Below are 11,567 nucleotides of genomic sequence, written 5' to 3' on the forward strand. Positions count from 1 at the left end.
GAGTCTACAGAGAGCACTTTGGCAGGAACACCCCCAACCCCACCTCCAGAGCTGGAAGTAGAGGAGCAGAGCTTCCCAGTGAGGCACTGTTTTTGGACATAACTGGTGCCTCCGCCTTCTATATCAACCTCTGTCCAGTTAGGTATAGTACAGTAAACTTTCATATCCAGCAGCTCTGGGCCTGGGAGGTTGCCGGATATTCAAGTATTCTGGACAATAGAGAGGTATAGCTAACAATGCATAACACTAAAGAAAAAACAGGATTATATATTAAGAACCAACTAAAAACGTATGCAGAATATTTTATTTACCAATGCCAGTAGTACTGTACACTGTAAACTTATACTGTAGTTATTTGTGTTTACTTTCACTATACTGTACTTATGGCAAACATAACTAAAATTTACTTAAGGTTAAAATGCCAGTTATTTCAGAGTTCTGGATGATAGAATGCTGGATATGAACGTGTTTACTGTATTCTAGAGAGTGTTTCTCAGCCTTTTTTAATAAAGTAGCCTTTTAAAAGTTAAGTACCCCCACTACCTACATTTTTTTTCTCCCATTGCAACACATTTGTTTAAACCAGTAGTTCTCAATCTTTCCAGACATAGCCTTTCAGGAGTTTGATGGCAACAGGCAAGACCAAAGTTTCGTTACACTTTTAAAAACCACTTGCTTCCAAAATCAGATCTTAAAATACAAAAAAGTTTTGCAATGCACTATTACTGACAAATTACTTACCTTCTTGTATTTGCCATAAAAGTATAAAATAAATTAACTGGCTTTACAGACTGATCATTGTATAAAATTAGTCTGCACTGACTTCAATAATCCTTTTATGTTAACCTGTTGTAAAATTAGGCAAGTAACTACATGAGTTGATGCACCTCCTGGAAGACCTTTGAGTACTGTAACCCACGGGGCTGAGAACCACTGCTCTAGAAAACCAACATGCCTTGTCCTAGTTATAAGAGGAATGAATAATCAGTGTGATAAATGATTATATTGACTCCTACTAATTTTATAGCTATTTGTCATCCACAAACACATAACATGCGTCAATTTCTCCTCCTTTCCCTCAGTACAGGAAGTGTATGACATGGTCTTATAAAGCTCAGCTTCATTTATTTGCTAACACCAGCATGGCATTACTGTAAAATTACAATTATCCACAGACTGGAAGCACCAGGCCTGAAAAATGCAGCAAAGTAAATTTTATCACTGTGAACAATGCAACAGCTCTGCCTGTTTAAACAGACCCAGACATTTCTAAATGGGAACAATTTCTAGTGCTTAATACATGTTCCCCTAAGCTTCTTGGATTAATTTATTATTGTTTTACTTCCTGGTCTTCTGAGTACCACAGGCAACTGGAAGCTATTGGCAGGTTTGGATCCTAGGAAGAGGAATTGACAAAGTGCCACAATCTGGTTTCTCATTCATTCTTCGATCTACAAAGGTTTTAGTGCAATCATTCTAGCTGGGTGTGACACATTTGATCATCTCTTCCCTGTCACTATGCAAAAATGCCTGTGCCATTGTACATATCTCTGTCTGCTTCCAGGGAGGAGCTTAAGAAGCAAATCTAGTTTAACAGCTCTTAATAATAATGGAAATTATACATGACACCAAAAGCCTCTTTATAATTGTACTCACTAATGTTTATAATCAACTGAATACAAAACACCTCTTTCATGTTCCATATGAACTCAGAATAATCACAACCTCTACACAATTCAGTGTTACAAAAATGGGCATTATACATGGAGTATAACAGATCCTGACATACCATGTAACTGGCTATAAGTCAGGAGGTCAGGACTTATCAGCTAGTTGTTCATAATATTAATAAAACATGTTTTGCTACAAGTAACAACACTTTAAAGGGGACTTGTTTAAAGAAATACCTATATTGCTCAAGAGGTATGGCTGAAAAGGCTTTGCCTTGGGACAGACAGGATAGTGTGAGGTCATAAGTAACCTGCAAACCAAATCAATCATGACATTTCAAAAGCTACAGGGCTACGCTGTGACAAGCAATGGACTGACAGGGCCCTGATTTGATTTCTGGCACAAGATGGTGCTTTCTGCTAGCAACCTGCAGCAATTACTAGTAGACCAAGCAGTAACAGGAGTGTTATAAACAGCTCCGACGTAAGAGAAGAAACCACCAAAACAGACTGAGAAGCCAGGTTTTTGGAAGACAAGGTATTTTAATATTTCTATTTACATGCATCAGGTTTAACTGAATCAGTGTAAATCAGATGACATCAGAATAGGAATAAATGCCTATTTTGAAAGGTGTTTGCTTAGGTCTAATGCAAGAAGGATTAAGCTGTGCTATAGTTTTAAGTGATCAGAAAACGGACTATCCTAGTCAGGGGGCAGCATTTCATATAGCTTCCAATACTCTGTCAGCTGGAAAGTAGGCACTTTAAAAACACACTAAAAATCTGAAACAGCCAGGCAGAAAGACAACACCCAATAACTAAAGTTATTTCAATTTGAAATACCGTGTTACCATGCCATTAGGTTACTAGTTCTGAAGTACAGAAAAGCTTAGCCAAAACATTTCAAGTCTAAAGGGCAGGATGGGAACTAAATTGTTACCAGAAGCCACTGTGAAATGAGGGGCTGGTCAGTAAAAATAATTTTAAATAAATAAACAAACAAACCAAAAAACCCCAAACCCTAGATGAATGCTGAGCAACTCTGCTTCTCACACCATGACCTGCTTCACTAGTGCAGTACTTTTGCTTCATTGCATAGTTCAGATTTTCTGTGAATCGTTAAATTTTATGCTCAGAAGTAAATGTAAGCAGAAGTGCCAGAGCTTACTGTGAAGTTTTATATTGAAAGAACCCTTCACTATCATCCGTGATTCTGTTAAACTATTCTGAAATGTATAATAGTAGTTTGAAGTAAACTTTCACAAGTTCGGCCAGCCTACAAGATCTTCTGCAAAAAATTCTTGAACAGATCTTACTTTATATTTACAAGGTACAACACACATGTTTTCAGAAGCAAGTATCATCTATACTGGGACTGCAATTTTATCTGAAGCTTCCCATGGTGAAACTACCTTACTCTTATTAATATCACCAGCAGAAGCCTTTAGGAATGTTTCAGTCTGAAACAAAACTCAGGGTACTACCTAATTTAAAAGAATCAGCATTTATTGGAAGAGGAACATTTAGCAGTTTTGCTTAAAAAAATCCCTGGGGAAAAAAAAAGCCAGCATTATCTTTGGTAATATAAAGCATAGCCTTGTGCGCTCTCTCTCTCTCCCTCTCTCTCTGTGCCTTCCCTCACCCTCTGATAACATGCTTAAAATTCACTGCAATGCCTAGAGTTCTACAGTGAAGTAATGACATCTGTGAAAAATGAGTCCAGTGGAACTCATGACATTCTCATCTGGGGGAAGCGAAGCCATTTCTGACCCAGGAAAAAGATAACTCTGTCACTCATTAGTTCATCCCACTCCATTTAGATATTATTTTGAGGTTCTTTACAATTGGCAATCTTAAATGCTACATTAAAATCTACATTGTTGCAGAGGGATACAATGGCAACACTCATTCTGAGTTTTCTTGCTTCTTTTAATTTATCTGAGACTGTAGCCAGTGTTGAACCGCTCACACAACAGTCATGTCAGAAGCATCTCTAAAAGTATGATTAAATGTTAGCACTATGACTATTTTAGGCAAAAACTCAGGGAACTCTGGTGCCAGCATCTTCTTTCATTTTAGTGGGAGTTCTGAGTAACCACACACCAACAAGCAAGTAATAAATAAATAAAAACCCATACTATCAGTGTTATCTTTTAAAGCCTTACCACACCACACTAGCCTTGCAAAGTGCTAAAATACTGCAGTACAAGCATAGTAGAATAGACAGGTGAACCAGGGATGCCAGATAGTAAAATGTTCCAGTTATTCGAGCTGGGAATGGGCAGACAGTCCACTCCTCCTCTGACCGTCCTGCCCTGTCAGCCCAAGCCAGATAACTGGCAACCATGGTAGCCAGCCCCTGTTGCATGCTAGTTAACTGAATGTGCCAGTTATCGGGGAAGCTGGAAAACTGGCCTTTTACAGTAGTTAGGGCAGCTACTCTGACAGCATAATCCTAAACCTAACAAGTTGTAGGACGTCTTAGATGACTGAGTGGACAAAGGGTCTTGAATTTTAAAGACCGAAGATTCTTTCTTCAGGGCATACATTGGTGCAAATGACATGTAGTAGAGCTAAACTGAATTTGTGCTGCAAATACTGTTCTGTAGGACAGCCACCTAAATAGCCAATGAACAGTCTAACACCTAACAGCAGATTTCAAAGTCTTTCCACCCTAATTTCATTCTTCGTGGGTTTATTTTCAACACATCATCAGCTTTGTATATATGCAAAGATCTCATTGTGCTGAGCATCTCACAAGTATAGGTAATCCAATTTCAATGACTTTCCTGGCATGAAGACAGAAGTGTTTCCAGAATCATACATCAGAACTCACCACATAGATCAGTTTACAAGGAACATATTTAATGTACATTTTATAACATTAGATTGAGGATATATTGTTAGTATACTTCATAAAAAAACCTAAAGGCTACAAGAAACTCAGTCTCAGCCTTTGGCTGCCAGTATTTACCAAAGAATCTATTACTCCCAAGCACACCTATAAAGTCCCATTGAGATTAATGTCACAGGCAACCCAAGACTTTATTACTTAATATGAAAGTAAATATTGCTTTAAAGGGCCAATGTCAAGACTGTTATGTCTGAAATTAGACAGGCTACTTGTTTCACATCTGTCACAATGAACACACACACGCTCTCTCTCTGGCCACAGCAAGCCACTAGGGCACTATATTTCAAATAATTTTGCACTCTAATGTGGACAGCAGAGAAGGGCAGATGTTGAAATTCATGCCTACAAGTCAGAGCAAGTTCAATGCTCTAGGACTGTTTTAAATCAGCTACACAACAGAAAAATTGGGTTTCATCCCAGTTTGTGGCTCCTCTTTTGGGTGAAGTAAGAGAAGTATTGGAGAGTAATGGGTATTTCTCCACCCAACTCCAAATTAAATTTTTGTAGACAGAAACATTCAGAGGCACTTAAGGTTCTTAGGAATCTGAATCTTGATCAATATTATTTAACTTCCTTTGCAAGTCCAAAACTTAAATGTTATTGGGTTTTTCTGGAGTGTCGAGGATTTTTTTTATTGGTACATGCAATATTCAGCAAAAATTTCTAAGTTTAACACAAAAAATGTTGCCGTCAGAGGAATTAGTAAATGGACACAATAAGATTCAACTACATGAAACATATAAAAGTTGTTTTTTCCACTGGGGATCCCAACAGCAAAGGCAGGTTCATTCACAATTTACAGCTGGCAAGATCTGTCAACCGTATGTATGTAATGAATTAGATATGATTTAATGGCAAGATATGAAGTCACACCAAAGTACTGTCTCAAGAAGTATATTTTTGTAAAAGAAGTAAGGCATAGTTCAGAGAAACTCCAGACATGGATAAAAATTTTTCCCTTTTCTGCTCACCAGTCTGGGAAGGATATCTGGAAACCTTGAAACCAGTTGACCAAAAAGGTCACATCTGTCAAATTATCTGTTCTTTACACTTCAAGTTGGACGTGATTTCAGCAGCTGACATCTCCAGCATTAGTGGGTCTCTCTTACACTATTAGAAGGCTGAGACACCAAGCTACTTTCAAATGGTAAATGGCACCAATATCTAACTGCTAAGGCCCCCCCATCTATTTTACACTTTTTTTTTTTGCTACTGTGAATGTACAAGTGCAGACTAACTTCTGGCAGTTTTACTACATCTTGCTAGAGGTATCTAAGGAAAAGATACCGTAAGTTTTATCTACAGGAACAATTAGTTTGCAGTAAGTTGAGCTGGCAAAACTAGCCAAGGGACTAGCTCATGGGTCAGCAATCAAAAGAGCAAACAGAGCCATATTTTTTGAACTCAGCGGAAAAACTGAATAATTCAAGAGCCAGAATGCATGCAAATACAAGACTGTCCTTAATAAATAACATGAAACCATACTTTTTGTAACCCCTATTTTAACAGTACACACATCCCATAATGCACTACACATATTAAAAGGAGAGTTAACCAACATTTTGAGATCCCATATAATTTGTTACTTAGATATGAGTTGTTCATTGTTTAGCTTTTAGACATTCACTGAGATATTGAAAATAATCTGGAAAGGGTTTTTGTTTTGTTTTTTAAACTTTGCAAATATACCATCAGGAGCCAAAAGGAAGTCCTTAAAGAGCTGTATGCAGCTCCAGAGCTGCAGGCTGTAGACCCCTGGACTAGCTCAAAGCATTCTAACCAACTAGTAACAAGCATATTCAACAGGGTGTATATTAGACAGTGACAGGCGAGTGAGGAAGTAAATTCATACCCTAACTTACCATGAAGTAATTGTTTCTGTAGATGAGCTCTTGGTGTAAATAGCCTGCCAGCTGTCAACACGATTTTATGCATCATGTTCTTAATATCTGCCCACAGCATTATTTAATCAACAGTTTTCAAAGACACATTGACAGCTGGAAGTTGTCTGCACTAGGGTTTTCAGCACTGATGGAGATCAGCTTCCATGGGCATACTCAAAGTTCAAACTGAGCCTTTATGAAAGGATGGTAAAACTGCTCAAACCCCCATCTATCCTAACGCTTGTGTCACCACTGAAAAACAGGTGCAAGTTTTCCAAGTGCAGACACACCCTAGTTGTTCCTGAGACAGCAGTCAAATCTTATCTAAAGGCAAGTGGAGAATGACAACAGAAGATGGGGATCAACATCATTTGTTTTTTAACCAGGCACCAAGAAGCTGCAACTAGGGCTAAGGAGAAATGTTTTACATCCTTAAAGGGTTTTCCATTGATACCTACTCTGGTAATGTGGAAGATCTCAGAACAGTGCTGATTTCTTTGCATGCAACAAATCCTATGGACACCACCAGCAAAGTATTTTTTACTCCCTGCGAACAACCTACTAGGCAGATAAACATCTGGGCCATTTTGAAGAATTATCTTTGAAAAATACTCTACAAGCAAATCATTCACAGCAGAGCTCCTCCTCCTCATAAATTAGCTATTTTGGGCATACTAAATAAGCAAAAAACAACCCAAAGAATAGAAAATTTAACAACATTCTGGCAATCTTTCATTCAAAGCTAACATATGTTTTGTAAATGTATATTAACTTTATATATTATATTACGTTTCTATTAGAGGGACAAATGTGTCCCAGGTTTCTACAACGGCTACTAAACCCTAGTAAAAATTAAAACAATGGGAACAATAACTAACTACAAAGCTATGAAACAATTCAATGGGTGCTGCTATAGCACCTGCCTAGTGGTACCTGGAGACAACACCTCATGTCTGTGCTGGGTTCTGCAAAGCCATAAAAGCCTAACAGCAGCACAAAATAGGAGCAAGTTCCAGTTGAAACTGGGGAGTGACTATCTCAGTTTCAGCAGAAGATACCATTTTGGAAAAGGAGAAAAGAGGAGGGCTCCTTCTAGAATAAACCAAGTCACCATGGCCTAGATTTTATATTTATGAACCTAGAAGAAGATGGTAGCTACTGGGATAGGGACACAGAGACAAACAGAAAAGCTCATACCACAGAGATACAGCTTCAGAAGCCAGGAGCTGGTGATGTGCCAATGTGTGCTGAAGACAGATGTGCCAGCTCCCACCATCTTTTCCCTGGAAAGAAAGCGGGGCTGGCACTCCTCTTTCCCTGTGCTTGACTCAGAGAGGATATAAGGGGCTGTGGACAGCTTCACCACCACCCCCTCTTGGGATGGGGGTAACACTTCACCTTGGGGAACAGGGCATGGGTGAAATCCCTCTGGCAGCTGGGGGAAAAACAAGATACTAAGGGAACATCCAGGTCTCTGGGTAAGAGTTCAGACACTCCCAAGAGGGAAGAGTATGTAACGGGGGACGGGAGGGGGAGAAGATACCGAGACCGCGCTTCGAGCTAGGAGAAGACGAAGAACCCAAACCACCCGCTTTTGTGGGGTGGGGTCAGGGCGAGTCACGCCTGTCCCAGCGGGGGCTAAGCGAGGGGGCAAGGTCCTCTGGCTAGGCAGGGGGCACCTTGGCTGAGGGCAGTAAGAGAAGGCTGGGAGAAGACCCCCCCTCCTCCATCTTTCTGACGGGGATTCGGGGGGCGGCGGCTGGGTCCACCAGTCTGGAGCCGGGGGGAGCAGGCACCTCCACCGGGATCGGGGTGCTCGGGCGGGGGACAGGTATTAGGAAACAGCCACCCCCGGGGGGGGCGGATTCCCCTCCTACCTGTGCGGCGCTGCCATAGCAGCTCCCCAGCCTCCTTCTCCTCCTTCTCCTCAAGGGGGCGGGGGACCGAACCCCGCGGGCCCGGCCTTCTCTCCCCCAGTCACCACATGCAGAGGGGCGGGGGTGCCGGGCACCGCAGCTGCCATGGAACCACCACCGCCCGCGCCGGCTGCCCGGACCAGACAGACCGACTGACTGACAGACAGACAGACGGCACCGCCCTCCTCCCCGCCTCCTGGACTCGCTGGCCAATCCCGCCCTGAGAAAGGAAATTGAGAGCCCACCTACCGCACCGCATTCTCCAATCGGCGCTCAGGACTGTCGAGCCAACCGTATCCGCACCCACCAGCAGCCGGAGATGGCATGAGCCGCAGATCCGAGAGGGGGTGGGGGGGTAAGGGGCGGGAATATAAGCCTCGCCTCTGACACAATTAACCAATAGACACCCAGAGCAGTTAGAGGACAAGATTTCTAACCTACTATGTTCAGTGAGACGTTGAGTGTCAGGGCTCACGGGGCGGGACTCTCCCTTTTTTCCATGGAAGAGTTGATAGACTGGTCCGACCACCTATCAAGTGCAGAAAAATTTTGGCCCGGCATGTTCTGTGATGGAAGACAATAATCGCCATCAAAACAAAACGCAGCCAAGTAGCACTTTAAAGACTAGCAAAATAGTTTATTAGGTGACCTTTCGTGGGACAGACCCGCTTCGCCAGGCCATAGCCAGACTTGCAAACCAATGCATCGTGAGGTGCCCTCCGCTCAGGTCTTTCCCCGCCCTCTTCGGTAAAGAAACGTTCTAATTGACAGAGAAAGGGAGACGGACAAGGGTCTCAACCTATAGGGCGTCGAGTAGATGAAGGCGCGTTCCTGCAAGGAGTTTTGTTCCACCTCGGCGGCAGTTACCTCTCATCAGATGGAAGTGGGCAGAGGCTGCAGGAGAACAATGAGGGAAAGGCACGTGAAGACTGGAAAGAGGCTCCCAGGGGCTTTGGGGGAGGGGTCTTGAGGGATTGACCCTGACAGGAGGTTCCCTTGTGGCATTAGGGGAAGGGGGTGAGGCAGGAGGTTCTGGGAGATGTTTGGGAAAGGGGCCCTTGAAGGGCAGGCACAGGCAGTGGGTTTTAGGGGGGACGCTGGAGATGGGGTCCTAAGGGGTTGGCCTTGGCAGACGGTTCCTTGGGAGCTTTGGAGGAGGGACCCATGAGGGATTGGCCTTGGCAGGAGGATCCTAGGGAGGTTTGAGGCAGGACCTTCCCAGGGAGCTTTGGGGAGGAGCCCTAAAGGGTTGACCCCAGCAGAAGTTTCCCTCGGGGGACCTGGGGGAGGGGAACCTGAGTGGTTGGCAGGGGGCTTCCAGGGAACATTGGCGGAGGATCCCCAAGGAGCCCATAGGGGATTGAATCAGGAGAGTGAGAGCTCCAAGTATTTTCTCATCCATTTCTCATCTGACACAACCTTAATTCTGTGCTTTAACAAATAACAGTTGGTCAGTTGTGAAGCATTAGCACCCCCTTCCATTGCCCTGAAAAATCACACTTTCTTTGCTCCCCAGCTGCCCTCAGTCCCCCTTTTCACTCATTGTCTCATTAGCAGAATGTTTCCCCCAGGGAATGGTGCAATATAGAGCACACTTAAAATTCTGCAGCATTGGATGCCTTGATAGGACTTCTGAGTTTGTGTGCAACAAGAAGTCCTGTGGCACCTTACAGACTAGTAGATATTTTGGAGCATAAGCTTTTGTGGGCAAAGACCCGCTTCATCAGATACATAGAATCATAGAACAATAGAGCTGGAAGAGACCTAAAAAAGCTATCGAGTCCAGCCCCCGGCTCTAAACAGGACCAAACCCATCAGATCAGCCCCACCAGGGCTTTTTCGAGGCGACACTTAAACATCTCCAGGAATGGAGACTCCACTACTTCCCTGGGTAGACCATTCCAGTGCTGCACCACCCTCCTTCTGAAAAAGTTTTTCCTAATGTTCAACCTGGACCTTTCCAACCACAACTGGAGACCATTGTTCTGTGTTCTGCCATCCATGACTACTGTGAACAGCCTCTTTGCAGCCTCCCTTCAGTAAGTTGAAGGCTGTTATCAAGTCCCCTCTCAGTCTTCTCTTCTGCAGACTAAACAGTCCCAATTCCCTCAACCTTTCTTCATAAGTCCTTTGTAGGTGACAAATCTGAGGAACTGTCCCAGACTGAAGTGTCAGTAGAAGAGGTTTTGGAACTAATTGATTAGCTAAACAGTAACAAGTCTCCAGGACCAGATGGCATTCACCCAAGGGTTCGGAAAGAACTCAAATGTGAAATTGCAGAGCTATTAATGGTGGTTTGTAACCTATCCTTTAAATCAGCTTCAGTACCCAATGACTGGAAGACAGCTAATATAATGCCAATATTTAAAAAGGGCTCTAGAGGAGACCCTGGCAATTACAGACCGGTAAGTCTAACGTCAGTACCGGGCAAATTAGTAGAAACTATAGTAAAGAATAAAATTGTCAGATACGTAGAAGAACATGATTTGTTGGGCAAAAGTCAACATGGTTTCTGTAGAGGGCAGTTGTGTCTTACTAATCTATTACAGTTCTTTGAAGGGCTTAACAAACATGCAGACGGGGGGATCCAGTGGACATAATATACTTAGATTTCCAGAAAGCCTTTGACAAGGTCTCTCACGTAAATTAGGTGGTCATGGGATAGGAGGAAAGATCCTTTCATGGACTGGAAACTGGTTAAAAGACACGAAACAAAGGGTTGGACTAAATGATAAATTTTCACAATGGAGGGGGGTAACTAGTGGTGTTCCCCAAGGGTCAGTCCTGAGACCGATCCTGTTCATCTTGTTCATCAATGATCTAGAGAAAGGGGTAAACAGTGAGGTGGCAAAGTTTGCAGATGATACCAAGCTGTTCAGGATAGTCAAAACCAAAGTAGATTGTGAAGAACTTCAAAAAGATCTCAGCAAACTGAGTGATTGGGCAGCAAAATGGCAAATAAAATTTAATGTGGGTAAGTGTAAGGTAATGCACGTTGGGAAAAATAACCCCAATTATACATACAATGTGATGGGGGCAAATTTAGATACAACAGATCAGGAAAGGGATCTTGGGATTATAGTGGATAGTTCTCTGAAAACATCCACACAGTGTGCAGTGGCAGTCAGTAAAGCAAATAGGATGTTAGGAATTATTAAAAAAGGGATTGAGGATAAGACGAAGG

The 11,567-nt window shown here is 42.7% G+C and overlaps 1 protein-coding gene across 7 annotated transcripts in view; it reads right to left on the minus strand.

Annotated features, from left to right (window-relative positions):
• EVI5L (ecotropic viral integration site 5 like) overlaps positions 1 to 8,517 on the minus strand; it is a 71,782-nt gene extending 63,265 nt beyond the window's left edge. For 5 of the 7 annotated variants that reach the window (XM_074979579.1, XM_074979578.1, XM_074979577.1 and 2 more), the window contains exons 1-2: positions 8,345 to 8,517; positions 7,665 to 7,902 (exon numbers count right to left, since the gene is read on the minus strand). The gene's annotated coding sequence lies outside the window, so the exon portion shown is untranslated. The remainder of the gene's footprint in view (positions 1 to 7,664; positions 7,903 to 8,344) is intronic. The other 2 variants (XM_074979575.1, XM_074979574.1) reach the window with 2 other exon arrangements.
• Positions 8,518 to 11,567: the final 3,050 nt, after the last annotated feature.

This window comes from Carettochelys insculpta, chromosome 29 (assembly GCF_033958435.1).
Source record: "Carettochelys insculpta isolate YL-2023 chromosome 29, ASM3395843v1, whole genome shotgun sequence".
NCBI lineage: Eukaryota > Metazoa > Chordata > Testudines > Carettochelyidae > Carettochelys > Carettochelys insculpta.